The sequence below is a fragment of the Arachis ipaensis genome, chromosome B8 (assembly GCF_059453495.1).
Source record: "Arachis ipaensis isolate K30076 ecotype BB chromosome B8, ASM5945349v1, whole genome shotgun sequence".
In the NCBI taxonomy this organism is placed as follows: domain Eukaryota; kingdom Viridiplantae; phylum Streptophyta; class Magnoliopsida; order Fabales; family Fabaceae; genus Arachis; species Arachis ipaensis.
In genome coordinates this window covers 51,821,895-51,836,383 of record NC_142443.1, presented here as the reverse complement: position 1 = coordinate 51,836,383, position 14,489 = coordinate 51,821,895, and the positions used below count along the sequence as shown (strand labels likewise).

General features: G+C 37.9%; 1 non-coding gene across 1 annotated transcript; it reads right to left on the bottom strand.

Moving 5' to 3' along the window:
• Positions 1–5,501: 5,501 nt before the first annotated feature.
• Positions 5,502–5,610, bottom strand: LOC148548078 (small nucleolar RNA R71). The gene has a single exon (XR_015897857.1). It is a non-coding gene; the product is annotated as a small nucleolar RNA R71 (small nucleolar RNA).
• Between the last annotated feature and the right edge of the window lie 8,879 nt (positions 5,611–14,489).

Below are 14,489 nucleotides of genomic sequence, written 5' to 3'. Positions count from 1 at the left end.
ATTATACCGTCTAATTCTTCATAAAAGACTTGCTTTGGGAGTTGTGCTCTATCCTCCTTAGCATCAATTGTAACGTCCTTGACAAAATTTTCCACAATTCTGGATTCCCATGGAAGTTCAGCTTCTCCTAAGTCTTCAACCAACTCTTCTTTTTTTACAATGATAGCTTCCTCTACTTGTTCCAGTACGAAGTCATGCCCTGTTCTGTCTACTGGAGTTTCTAGTATCTTCTTCATACTACGCTCTTCATTAGATTGTCCACATGGGGCTGTGGGAGGTCCTTGAATGTTCGAACGTCTAAAAGATAATTGACTTACTGCTTGCTCCAGTTGATGAAGGGTTGTTTGAAGTTGATCTACTGTTTCCTTGAGGCGAACCTCTGATTCTCGGGGTGATGGATTTGGACGTGGCACATGGGGAAGTGGTGGTGTTTGGGAGTAATTGGATTGGAATTGGGGTAAATGAGGATCATATGGTGGTGAATGGTGAAAAGGAGCTTGTGAGTGTGGTGGTTCGAAGTTATGTTGAGAGGATGGCCTATAAGCACAGGGTGGGGCTTGTTGGTAACTACAAGGTTATCCACCATGTCTATTGGCTTGGTATGCATTGTAGAATGGTCTTTGTCCATGATATCTTGGAGGGTGTTGTTGCCTAAAGGGTTGATCAGATCCTCTTGGCTCCATCCATCTTTGATTGCTCTGACCTTGATGCATGTTCTTGTTATAACTTTCACTCCTTTCAACAATATTAGAACCAAACTCAAAGCGAGAGGGGTGAGAATTCATAGTAGCTAATAAAAATAAAAAAAGGGAAAATAAAGACAAATAAACAAGCAAAAGAAAAGTATTTACAATAACCAATAATAAGGCACACGATTCCAGTTCCCCGGCAACGGTGCCATTTTGACGTTAGGATTTTTGCTAGTAAAAAATTTTATCAAAATAGTCGCGTTATAGATATAGTTTCTAAACCAACAGAAATCCCTTCGTACAAACGTTTTGGTTGTCACAAGTAACAAACCCCTTAAAAATTAATAACCGAAGTGTTTAAACCTCGGGTCGTCTTCTCAAGGAACTGTAGGGAAGTATATTTTTATTATTGGTTATGAAGATTGTAAATTGGGGTTTTGAAGATGAGGAACAAGTAATTTAAATGGCAAGTAAAATAAATAAATAAATAACTGTAAAATAAAAGTTTGGCAAGGTATGAGAAATTGGAAGTCCTATCCTAGTTATCCTTATCAATGATGATGAAAATTGAATCTGAATTCCACTTAGTTAACCTTTACTTAAAGCAAAGGAAAGTCAAGCGACTAATTAGTTTGATCTTCAGATCGTAGTTACTTCCTAAGAAAAGATTGGGATTATTGAAGTTCAATTCAATTAGCCAAGGTAACAATTATCAATCATGTTGAGTTTGATGACTCCTGAGTTACTGATCTCTTAACCAAGACCAAAAGAGAAAAAAAAAGTAGATCTATTCGAATAAAAATGTCTTCAGATTGGAAGCAACAGTAACATAAATAAAATAGAGCAATAATAAACTGAAATACCTCAAATAACGTTAATTAAAAGAATCATCTGTAACATAGAAGAATTCATAAATTGAATTGAGAAAATAAGTAATTAAAAAGGAATATTGAACCTGATAAAAAGGGGCAATCATGAAAGCAAGAAAAATTCTAAATCCTAATCCTAAGAGAGAGAGGAGAGAACCTCTCCCTAAAAACTACATCTAAATCATGAATAGTGAATAATTGGAGACTCTCCTCGAATGGATGCATTCTCCCACTTCATAACCTCTGATCTGTGCCTTCTGGACTTGGATTTGGGCCAAAAAGGGCTTCAAAAATCGCTAGGAGCGTTTTCTGTAATTTCTGGTGCGTGGCCTCTGTCACGCGTCCGCGTGGGTCACACGGTCGCTTCAGTCATGCGTCCGCGTCATATGCGTTTCGCTTAAGGCGCGCGATCACGTCAATCACGCGGTCGCGTCACTGCCATTTCGCGCTGGCATGCGGCTGCATTGTCCATGCGATCGCGTCACTGCCAGTTTGTCCAAAAACTCCGTTTTGTGCTTTCCTTCCATTTTAATATGTTTCCTTTCCATCCTTTAAGTCATTCCTGCCTTAGAAGATCTGAAACTACTCAACACACGAATCACGGCATCGAATGGAAATAAAGGGTAATTAAAATAATTATTTTTAAAGCATAGGAAACATGTTTTTTCACATACATCACATAATAAGGAAGGGAAAGTAAAACCATGCAATTTTCATGAATAAGTGAGTGAAGGATTGAATAAATCACCTACATTGAGCACAAAATATATCATAAAATATGGGTTTATCAATAACCATCACTTGCTTCAAACCACAATCCTCGTGGGATCGACCTTGACTCGCTCAGGTATTACTTGGATGACCCAATACACTTGCTGGTTCAGCTGTACTAAGAATGGGGATTCGTGCACCAACTGCCACTGTCTTCAGGTAACTCACTGATGAGCAGATATTTTATACGCTTTCCAATGCTATTTTCCTTGTGTTTTTAGTACATTTTGTTAAGTTTTATTATGTTTTAATAGGTTTTAATGGTCCATACTTTTCTTTGGAAATGATGGCCCAAAATGGGCGTTGAATACCCAAACTACCCCCTTTCTGGCGTTCAATGCTCCAAGAGGACTGAAGCCAGCATTGAATGCCCAAGACTGGCATTCAACGCCACAAAGGGAGAAAGGAAGCAGTATATCTACCCCCTAGTGGTCGTTCAACGCCCACTCCTTCAAGTTGGACGCCAAGCTCAACCCAAACATTCACAAAGTGGGCCCAGAAGTGAATTTTTGCAACTTTAGCTTAGTTTATTTTATTTTTATAATTTCTAATTATGATTAATATCTTTTTAAGATTAGTATTAGTCTATATAAGAGAAGATCACCATTGGTTAGGATCTTCTCCACCACATTCAAACTTCACACATTATTTTCTGTACAGTATGAGTAACTAAACCTCCTAGGTTAAGGTTAGGAGCTCTGCTGATTCCTATGGATTAATGCAATTACTTTTCTACTTCAATCTATGTTTGATTCTATTCTACGATGCATTGTCGTTCTTCATCCTTATGAATTTGGGGTATGACCCCCTGTTCTACATGAGTTCTTTACGAGTCCTGACCCGGATAGTATTGAGCTATGGCTTGAGAGTGCATCACGAGTTCCAACAAGTTACTTGGGCTAATTGGAATTTGTGACATGAAATCCCGTTAGTCAAGGATAATTGAGGTTCCTGTGGCTCTAAGGGCTAGAATCATAGAGTGTCATTCTCTGATCCGGAAGATCCAACCTTATCTATGGCGTTTTGAGTAGGATCATCAAGAGATTGAATTGTGCACGCTTCACCCTCTCCCAGATTGATCTAGCCTGTTCGGGTGTTTGGTTTGGATCTGAGGAGATTAATGACCACGACCAATGGCTTAATCACTTACAACCTTTCCATTGAAGGAATCATTCATCGTTTGAGTAGTTAGTATGATGTGTTAATCCAGAAGAATAAGCATCTCCGAGGTCCTAACTGATTTCTCACTACTGTTACTACGTTCTATTGTTATTGCTTGTCTATGTGCCTACAACAAACAACAACTATCTTTCTATTCGCCTGACTAAGATCTGCAGGATGACCACAGCTTGATCAATCCAACAATCCTCGTGGGATTTAACCCTCACTCACCTAAGGTATTACTTGGACGACCCGGTGCATTTGCCGGTTTAGTTGTGCGATTTTAATTTTCGCATACCAAGTTTTTGGCGCCGTTGCCGGGGATTATTTGTGATTGACAAACTAACGGTTATCTTGCTACTTAAATTAGGTACTTTTACTTTTTTTTCTTTTTGTATTTCTTGTTTTCCTTTTAAAACTTTTCAAAAAAAAATATCTTCATCCTTAGTCATCTTTTTCTTTTGTTGAGTCTTGTGTCAATTCTTAAGTTTGGTATCCCTTTGGTTTTCATTTCTTTTCTTGAGTCTTTTTGAAAATTGTTCTTGTTTTTTTCTTTCTCTGTGTTTGAAAATTTCTTGGTATTTTTCTTTGTTTGATTTCAAAATCTTTAAGTTTGGTGTCTTTTAGTGTTTTTTCTTTTCAATTTTTCAAAAATTAGTGCCTTTGATTTAAAAAAATTTTAAGTTTGGTGTCCATTTAGTGTTGTTCTTTTCTTTTAAATTTTTAATTTTTTGAAAATTTTTAATTTAAATTCAAAAATTTTAAGTTTGGTGTCTTGATTAGTATTCTTGTTTCTGTAGTTTGTCTTTTCTATCTTTTCAAATCTTTATCTTATCTTTCCCTTTAATTTTCAAAAAGTTGTTATCTTATCTTTTCTTTTTTAATTTGAAGTTTAAAATCTTTTAATTTCTAAAATCTTATCTTATCTTATCTTATCTCCCTTTTCTCTTGATTTTTTTTTAATTTTTAAATTTAAAATCTTTCTTTGACTTTCTCTCTTTAATTTCAAAACTTTTTAAAATCAAATCTTTTGTCTTAAATTTTAAAATCTTATCTTATTTTGTTTCTCTCTTCTAACTTTCTCTTTTTTAATTTTTAAATTTCAAAGATTCTTTTCCAACTTCTTACTTTTTAAAATTTCAAATATTTTCAAAAATCAAATCTCTTTCAAATCTTTCCTAGTTAGTTGCATGTTTATTTCATCTTAATTTTAAAAGTTTGATTCTTTCTAATCCTTCTCTCTCTCTCTCTCTTCTATTTTCGAAAATCTCTAACTCTTTTCTCTTTTTTCTTTTTTTTTGAAAACTTTCTTCTTCCTTCTCTCTCTATTTTTGAAAATTCATTTTAAATTAAAAGACATATTTCTTTTCTTTTCTCTTCTTCTAACTCTCTCACAAGGACTTTTATACTCTAACATAGAGACACTTTTCTCTTCCTCTTCTTGGTTTCTTTCCTCTTGTTTATGAACAGGAGTAGGGATAAAGAATCTCTCTTTGATCCGGATCCTGAATCTGGAAGGACTCTAAGAAGACGTCTGCAACACGCTCAAGCTAGCAGAGCCGTAAGGAATCTCACAGGAGCTCTAGAACAAGAAGCTGAAGATACAACAATGGTAGCTCATCCAGATAATGGGGTTGACACAAGAAAGGTCCTAGGATCTTACACTGCACCCAATTCTGATTTCTATGGGCGCAGCATCTCCATTCCTGCCATTGGGGCAAACAACTTTTAGTTGAAACCTCAACTGGTCACTCAAGTACAACAGAACTGCTAGTTTCATGGACTTTCACAGGAAGATCCAAAGAAATTCATATTTGACTTCCTGCAGATATGTGACACTATCAAAACCAATGGAGTTAATCTAGAGGTTTACAAGTTCATGCTCTTCCCCTTTGCTGTAAGATACAGAGCAAGGCTATGGATGGATTATCAACCTAAAGAAAGCCTCGACACATGGGAGAAGGTGGTCAATAGATTCTTGACCAAATTCTTTCTACCTCAAAAGCTGAGCAAGCTTAGGGTAGAAGTTTAAACCTTCAGACAGAAAGAGGGTGAATCCCTCTATGAAGCTTAGGAAAGATACAAGCAACTGATCAGGTGATGTCCTCCTGACATGATTTCAGAATGGACTATGCTAGACATCTTCTATGATGGCCTATCTGAGGCATCCAAGATGTCATTGGACCACTCTGCAAGTAGATCCCTCCAATTCAAGAAGACGCTTGAAGAGGCGCAAGAGCTTTAGATATGGTTGCCAATAACCAGTATATGTATAGTTCTGGGAGGAACCCTGTGAACAATGGGGTAGTTCAGAAGAGAGGTATCTTGGAAGTGGACACATTAAACACCATCTTGGCTCAAAACAAGCTCATGTCCCAGCAGATTAACATGATCACTCAGCACTTAAGTGGGACGCAGAGCTCTGATGCTTACTGTCCAGAGACAGCTTATGAGATAGACGCAGGTGATAACGCCTGAACCACCATGGAAGAGGTTAACTACATGGTAAACTCCTCCAGAAACTCAAACAACAATCCTTATTCGAATACTTTCAATCAGGAATGGAAAAACCACCCCAATTTTGGGTGGAGAGATCAACAGAAGCCTCAACAAGGCTTCAATAATTAGGGTGGAATGAACCAGAACCGATTTAACAACAGACCATTCCATCCTGCTCAACGGTAGACAGTGAATCCCACACAGAGCCTCTCTGACCTGGCTACTATAGTCTCTAACCTCTCCAAGACCACGCATAGTTTCATGGCTAAAACTAGGTATTCCATTTGGAACTTGGAGATATAGGTTTGTCAGCTGAGTAAGAGGATATCGGAGATCTCTTCCAACACTCTTCCAAGCAACACAGAGGTAAATCCAGGGGAAGAGTACAAGGCCCTCATGGTGGAAGCTATGACCGAACCCAAAGAGGAGTCTACTAGGACACGCCCCTTTACTGGGAGAGGAACCTGAGGAATACACTTCTTCAGATGAGGATGAGGAGTCCAAGGAAGAGCAAATTACTCGATTCCTAGCAATCCTCAGGAAGCTGAAGGCCAACTCCTCTCATACAGAAGCATTGGAGGAGGAAGATGAGGCTGTGGTACTGGCCAAAGAGTGCAGTATCTTAGTCCAGAAGAAGATCCCTCAAAAGCTGTCGGATCCTGGAAGCTTCCTGATTTCCTGTACTATAGGGACCATTACCTTTGAGAAGGCACTATGTGACCTTAGTTCAAGAATCAATCTGATGCCTTTATCTATAATGAAGAGGCTAGGAATTCTAGAAGTGCAGCGTGCCAAGATCTCATTAGAGATGGCAGACAAGTCCCTAAAAAAGGCATATGGCATGGTGGAAAGTGTCCCAGTGAATGTTGAAGACCTTTACATCCTTGCTGATTTTGTAATCCTAGACAATGGGGAGGATAGAGATGAATCCATCATCCTTGGAAGGCCTTTCCTAGCCACTGCTAAGGCCATTATTGATGTGGAAAGAGGAGAACTAGTCTTGAAATTACATGAGGATTATATTTTGTTCAAGATACCTAACCCTCAATCTCCCTCTGACAGAGGTGGTACCATTGTGCAACACATAATGTTTCAACCTTCCCTCTCAATACAGAGCTTTACAGAGCCTCCAGAGACCAACTCTAAGTTTGGTGTTGGACAACCAGCATTAAGCACTAAGAAGGAAGGTACTCAAAAGAAGGTCCCTAAAAAGGCTAGAGGGATAAGAAGATCCCTGTTGAAGGCCTCTCATCTGGCATGAAAGTTGTCTTCACTAAGAGTCCAATCCTTCAACATACAGTGAACAGGATCCTGCCTCTAGAGCATGTGGAGCTCATTCATGAAAACACAGGAAGAAAGTTCACTGTGAGGGGTGAAGATCTGAGCCCCTATTTACCTCCGTAAAGGAGCTGTCCATCAAGCTAATGACAGTAAAGAAGCGCTTGTTGGGAGGCAACCCAACCATCATTAGAATACTCTTGTTTCCTTTCTTTTGTATATTGTCATTTGATTTTGTTTTAGTTCATTCTCTATAGTTTTCTTTTTCCTTTGCTTTTTGACATTTGTGATCAAGTGCAGCGCTTAGAACAGTGACAGAAACATTCAGAACTAAAAATAGAACACCTTGGGGAGAGTCCCTTACTGGCGTTGAACGCCAGATAAGGAGAAAGCTAGGCATCCAACGCCCATAAATGAGCTAAGAAGCTCTTATGGGCATCCTGCTCAGGAGCACTGGAGGTATCACCCACCGCAGGCTCTGTCGACGGGGTCGCTGCATCTGCAAGGGGGCGTAGCAGAAGGAGGCACCCAATTCTGGTTTAAGACCATGATAAATTTCTGGTCTGACGGACCCTCCTATGACGTTATAGGGATTGACGAGGTAGTCGTGGTATAGGGCGATGATTGGGTAGTCTTGGGGGATTCGGTGGTAGCCCATATTCTACCACGACCATATGTCCCACTCGATCAACTTCTGCTATCTGTCGTCATGTCTGTACAACGAATATATTAACAACATATTAATAACATAATAAACACCAATATATTAATCAACTGCACAAAACCAACATGTCTTAGAAATTCAGCATGAGCAAGGCAACAAATTGCAATTCCTAGTTAAAGAAATTCAGCAAACAGTAGTAACATAGTAAATCACCACACAATCAAACAATTAATAACATGAACATCAGCAACGATTCACATCAAATTAGCAACAATTAATCCATCATACATCAAGTCAATCCAAACAGTTTTAATAGTCAGAACCTAATAATCTAAAGCAAATTATCTTAACCTAACCACCCTATAATCAACTGGCAGCAACTAATCTAACTAAGCTCCGCAATTCACATAAAATTAGCAGCAATTAATCCATAATACATCAAGTCCATCCAAATACTTTTAATAGCAACAATAAGAACCTAATAGTATAAAGCAAATTATCATAACGTAACCACCCTATAATCAACTAACAACAACTAATCTAACTAAGCTCCGCAATTCACATCAAATCAGCATCAATTAATCCATCATACATCAAGTCAATCCAAACACTTTTAACAGCAACAATCAAACCTAATAATCTAAAGCAAATTACCCTAACCTAACCACCCTATAATCAACTAACAGCAACTAATCTAACTAAAGCTCCACAATTTACATCAAATCAGCAGCAATTAATCCATCATACATCAAGACAATGCAAACACTTTTAACAACAACAATCAAAACCTAATAATCTAAAGCAAATTATCCTAATGTAACCACCATATAATCAACTAACAGTAACTAATCTAACTAAGCTAATTATCAAAATCAAACTAACTAAATAAAACTAATCTAACTTAACATAAATTTGAAAAAAAAAAAGAAAGACAAAAACCTGTAATGATAGGGAAATAGGGGCTGGAGTAGCTCGAATAGGGGTGCCCTGTTTTGGTTCTACTGTCGTGGAGGTAATGGAGAGACAAGGGATGTAATTAGAGGAATTGAAGGAGATGATGAAGAAGCTGGCTGCAGTGAGGGTGTCGCGGTAGTGGCAGAAGGGTAGGTGGTAGTGGCGGCTCAGGGGTTCTATGATTCGGTGAAGAGGGTGGGAAAAAGAGTGGGTAGCGGTGGCGGCGACGACAGTGGCTGGAGAGTGATTAAGAGGAGAGAGAGAAAGAGAGAGAGAGAGAGAGAGAGAGAGAGAGAGAGAGAGAGAGAGAGAGAGAGAGAGAGAGAGAGAGAGAGAAAGAATTCAAAATGAAGGGGGAGGGGTTTGCGGTTCCAATTTAGGGCATGGTTACCGGCAGATATTTTCGACGGTAACGCAGTTTGGATTACCAAAACACAGCGTTTCTATTAAACGTATCTACTGTCAGATTCTTCCGACGGTAAATTCGACGCTACAGTTGGCACCCATTTTGTCATGGTTTGCCGCCAAAGGTTACCAGCAGTTTTACCATCGGTAGCCACTATCCGCAGGTAATTGTTCTACATAAAGAATTTTTCATCAGACCCATCGCTAAATCCGACGGTAAATCCGACAATTCTCAGTTTTCTTGTAGTGAATGTAGCAATTACAAACTGGATAAAATAAATCTCATGTTAATAGTATATTGACAAGGTCACAAGTTTGGACACATGAAAACAAATATGTTTGAGTGCATCAACGCTGTCATAAAGGCTACTCGCAATTTGTCAATAACCGCTCTTGTCAAGTCGACTTACTTTTGATTGGGTGAGTTTTCTGTGAGGAAGCACACAGAGGCTCAAGCACAACATCAAGTGGATGTTTAATTCGCACAGACACTAATAAAAGCTATTGAGTTCAACTCAAAGCATACATGTGAATACCATGAATATTTTCTCACTGCGCGACGCCAAAAAATTTCTTCTCGTCCATAAGATCCGAAAACCCGAAAAAAAAAACATACTTATATAAAATTGAGGCTCCAATTAATAATAAAAATTTTAAATATATTAACGACACAAGTTAGATGTTATACTAGTTTCCAAATCTGCCAGTAATATAGTTAACCCAATATAATTTATATAAGGTGTTCTCTAGCCTAACAAATTTTGTCCCATTAAACTACATTAAAATAAAATAAATATAATAAGATAATTTAAAATGAACTAAAATAAATTTATTAATCATAACAATAATTAAAATAAATTAATTTAACAAATTAACCTAACATAAATTTCAATACAAAATAGGATAAGCTATTATGACACATCAAACATAAACTGAAAACATTAAATAAAATAATTGTAAGATATTAATTCTATTTAACTAATTTGAATGAAATATTAATCTAGTACTCTTTAAATACACCAGCATTTAATATTATCTAATATAATATAAAATAAATTAAATATAACATTATGTAAACTAACTATAATCATTATCTATTCTATCAATATCTATCTAAATAATTATTTCAATAATATTTAACAACTATTTTTATACCATATCTATTCTAAATAATTAAGTATAATGAAACTATAAAAAAAACATAATAACAAATTAACTTAAAAAGAAGAGAAAAAAATTATTCCATGTGTGATGAAATGAGAAAAAAAAAAGTAATTAGTACGTAGAGATAAAAAAAATGAGAATTTTACGAGAAGACAAGAGAAAAGAGAAGTGAAGAGTTAATTTAGTAGGACCATCATATATAGGTGGATAAGCATGATGGAGTTCGTCGAAAGATTCAACGATCTTCAACTCATTTGTTAAGTTTATTGGGGAGTTCGACGAACTTTATATAAATTGTTAAATTTGTCTAGAGTTGGATGAATTTCAGATAAACTCCAAAAAAATGATTGGAAAATAAAGTTAGTTTAATTTTTTATTTTAGAAATAATTTTTTTATTTTGTAATAGGGAAAAAAATCCATTATTAGTCTATTAGATATTATGGTTTGTTTAAGCCTCAGTTACGTTGAGTATTTAAAGTTTAAATGACATGACGATTTAGTAGCATTAAAACACAGGACTTTTTGTGTTTGACTTTACTGCTTCTAGTGGTCAAAGCTTTCACGCACGCACTAAAGAAAAACAATAGCGTGCATTCATGTTAACCCTTACATTATTTGCTAAAAGATATTATGTTAAAAGTTAGAACTTCAACTGTAAAATGTAAATTATATATTAATTAAGTATGGACCGAATCAAAAACATATTTTTCCGTGTCTCATAGATTCATTTTTGTTAATATTTTGGGTAAAATATTTAAAGCATTTTATTTCTTATTTAATTTGTCAATTTGAAGTTATGTAATTCTGAATTCCCACTAACATCGTTTTTACAATATGTATGTGGTTACTTGCCCAACCGGAAGTTTGAAACTTCCATATATACTTGTCAACCTGTTATTGCATTGGACCGAAATAAATAAATAAGCTAAGTAAATATGTAACTCTTCAGTTTAGAATTGTTTTGGTGGGTTTAAAAGCATAAGAAACGCGGTTACTTGTCAATTTGAAATTGTAAACTAAATTTCCAATATTTAGTCACTATTTTGATCGATATTGTTCATTTTAAGAATTTGTAATAATTTTAGGATGCCCTCATCACCCTATCCATATGAAATCTGTTTATCATTCATTTATACGAATATACTAGTAATTCAGTTGCCTTTGCCAATTCTCATGATAAACACACTAATAATAATTTTTAAAAGAGAAAAAAAATAAGACTATTATCGGAACATCTCATGCATGTTCATATTCGAGTATCAGAGAATCAAGATTACTCTGTTTGAACTAACATGCATCAACACATATGCTAGTACTAATAATTATACTGTTAAAGAAAAACCATAAAGTGATGTTAGGCTTTTTAAGTGTCTTAGGACAAATATATATAAACAAGAAATATAGAGAAGATAAAAAAAATGTATTTCTATGCCTACTTTTGTCTATTTAGATTTTAGATCGACAGAAAATTGAATATTATCTAAAATTAAACAAAAATATTTCACTTATTTTTATATTTTTATTATCAAACAAATTTATATCTCTATGTTATGGATGGAGCCCACAGATTTCACACCTGAAACGACTTCCGTACCTGGTTATCCGGGTCCGAACCATCTCATCCTTCCAGAAGGCCCGAAACCGGCCTACTAAAGCTCCTAACTAACTTTCGAATTCAAATACCTCCCTTATCTTAACCAGATAAGATAAGATAAGATAATTATTATCACCTATATAAAGGGGACCCCAGGCCCCCTCAGGTATGTCATTCACTCTACACACCTTATACCTCTTAGATCCATTCTGACTTGAGCGTCGGAGTGTCTTTGCAGGTATCACCCCTCATTGCTCCAGTCAAATAATCCGGTATCCGCCTCAACCCGCAAGTTCCCAATCCATCTCTCAACCCGTACCGGAGACTTCCAGTACATTGGCGCCGTCTGTGGGGAACTCGCAACGTTGAGACGGAATGGTGGACGGATTCAAAGAGCAATCCCCGAGCCACCACGACAACTCCCGAACAAGGAACCCGACTCCCGAACACCAAGAGACTACAACCCACGGAAGGATAGCAAGCAATATTCCCCAGACCTCGACGCAAAACAAGGAGAACGGTCCCGAGATACCGATTGCCAAAAACCTGGGAGAAAAAGCAGCTCAGATAATCCAAGACCTCTATCTCCGAGTACAAGAACTCGAGGGACGAGTCCCAGCTAAGGAAAAACACCACGTCGAGGACGCAAGCCACGCGACGTCCCGATCAAAGTCCCGCAATGAGGCTAGACACAGCAGGTCGCTCGAACGGTGACACAACAGGAGATACGATCGCAACGCCTCTCATGACACGAACGGCAGAAGACACGCCAGGTCGCCCGAACGGCGGCATGGCAAAAGGCACAACCGTAGCGCCTCTCGTGTCCCGAGTCCTCGACACGACACCGACGACAACCGACGGCATCGAGAAGCCAAACACACGAGAAGCGACCATGTAATCATGGGAGCTACCCCTTCACTGAAAGAATCCTGAAAGCAAAACTCCCCAAAGGTTTCAACAAACCTACAGACATGAAGTACGATGGAACCAAAGATCTCCAGGAACACCTCATGGCTTTCGAAGCAAGAATGAACCTGGAAGGAGCCCCTGACGCGGTCCGATGCAGGGCCTTCCCGGTAACCCTGGCCGGACCCGCGATTAAATGGTTCAACGCCCTTCCCAATGGGTCTATAATGGGCTTCCACGACATCTCACGGAAATTCATGGCCCAATTTACCACTAGAATCACCAAAGCCAAACATCCTATCAGCTTGTTGGGAGTTACCCAGAGACAGGACGAGTCCATGAGAAAATACCTTGACCGATTCAACGACGAGTGTCTAACGATCGATGGACTCACGGACTCGGTCGCAAGACTCTACCTAACTAACGGACTCATGAATGAAGATTTCTGGAAATACCTCACTACCAAACCGGTATGGACCATGCACGAGATCCAGAGCGTCACAAAGGAGTACATAAACGACGAGGAAGTAAGTCAGGTCATAGCCGCCAACAAACGGCAGCACGGCAACACGCACCATGGAAATATGACACCTCGCCACCAACCCCCACCAAGAGAAACCCAGAAGGAACATCCCAAACCAGCAGGCATATACCGACCTCCCAGAATTGGAAAATTCTCTAACTACATGATGCGGGAGCATCTTTCCTATCTTTTCCTAGTGAATTTGCATGTAATTTGTTAAGTTTTATCAAGAATTAATTATCTTTTAGCCACTATGGATGCTACTTTGAGTCTTGTGCAATTCTATTTATTTTAGGTAGCATTTGGTTGGATTTGATGGAGTTTCTGCAGAGAAAGAGAAGAAACCAAGGAGCTGACCAGCGAGGAGCGACGCGTGCGCGTGCCTGACGCGTACGCGTGAAAAGCGAATTGGCTCAGCGACACGTGCGCGTTCCTGACGCGTACACGTGACACGGGAAAAAGGCTATCGACGCATACGCGTGACATGCGCGATATGCAGAAAACACAGAAAATGCTGGGGGCGATTTCAGGCCGAGTTTCGACCCAATTTTCGGCCCAGAAACACAGACTAGAGCCAGGGGATAGCAGAGACTCAAGGGAGATTTACACAAGAATGGTTATGCCTACTCCAAATTAGGCGTGGACCCTATAAAGCAAGTGGTCTCCATCCATCAATTGAAGACATGCTGATTGCTTTAATTAATTCTGATTTAAACTTTAATTTTTATTATAAAATAGAAAAAGATATTATTTTAGTTTTAGAAGATAGATTTTAAATTAATTAGGATTAGATATAAAAAGGGATTCTAACAGGGGGATTCCAACACAACATTATTCCAATTCACAATTCACAATCCTAGTTTTCACTCTTTACCATGAGCAACTAAACCTCCATTGTTAAGGTTAGGAGCTCTGTCTATTTGTATGGATTGATTTTATTGCTTTTTCTATTTTAATTCATGTATGGATTTATAATTTAAGAATTATTTTCGCTCTTTATCTTATGAATTT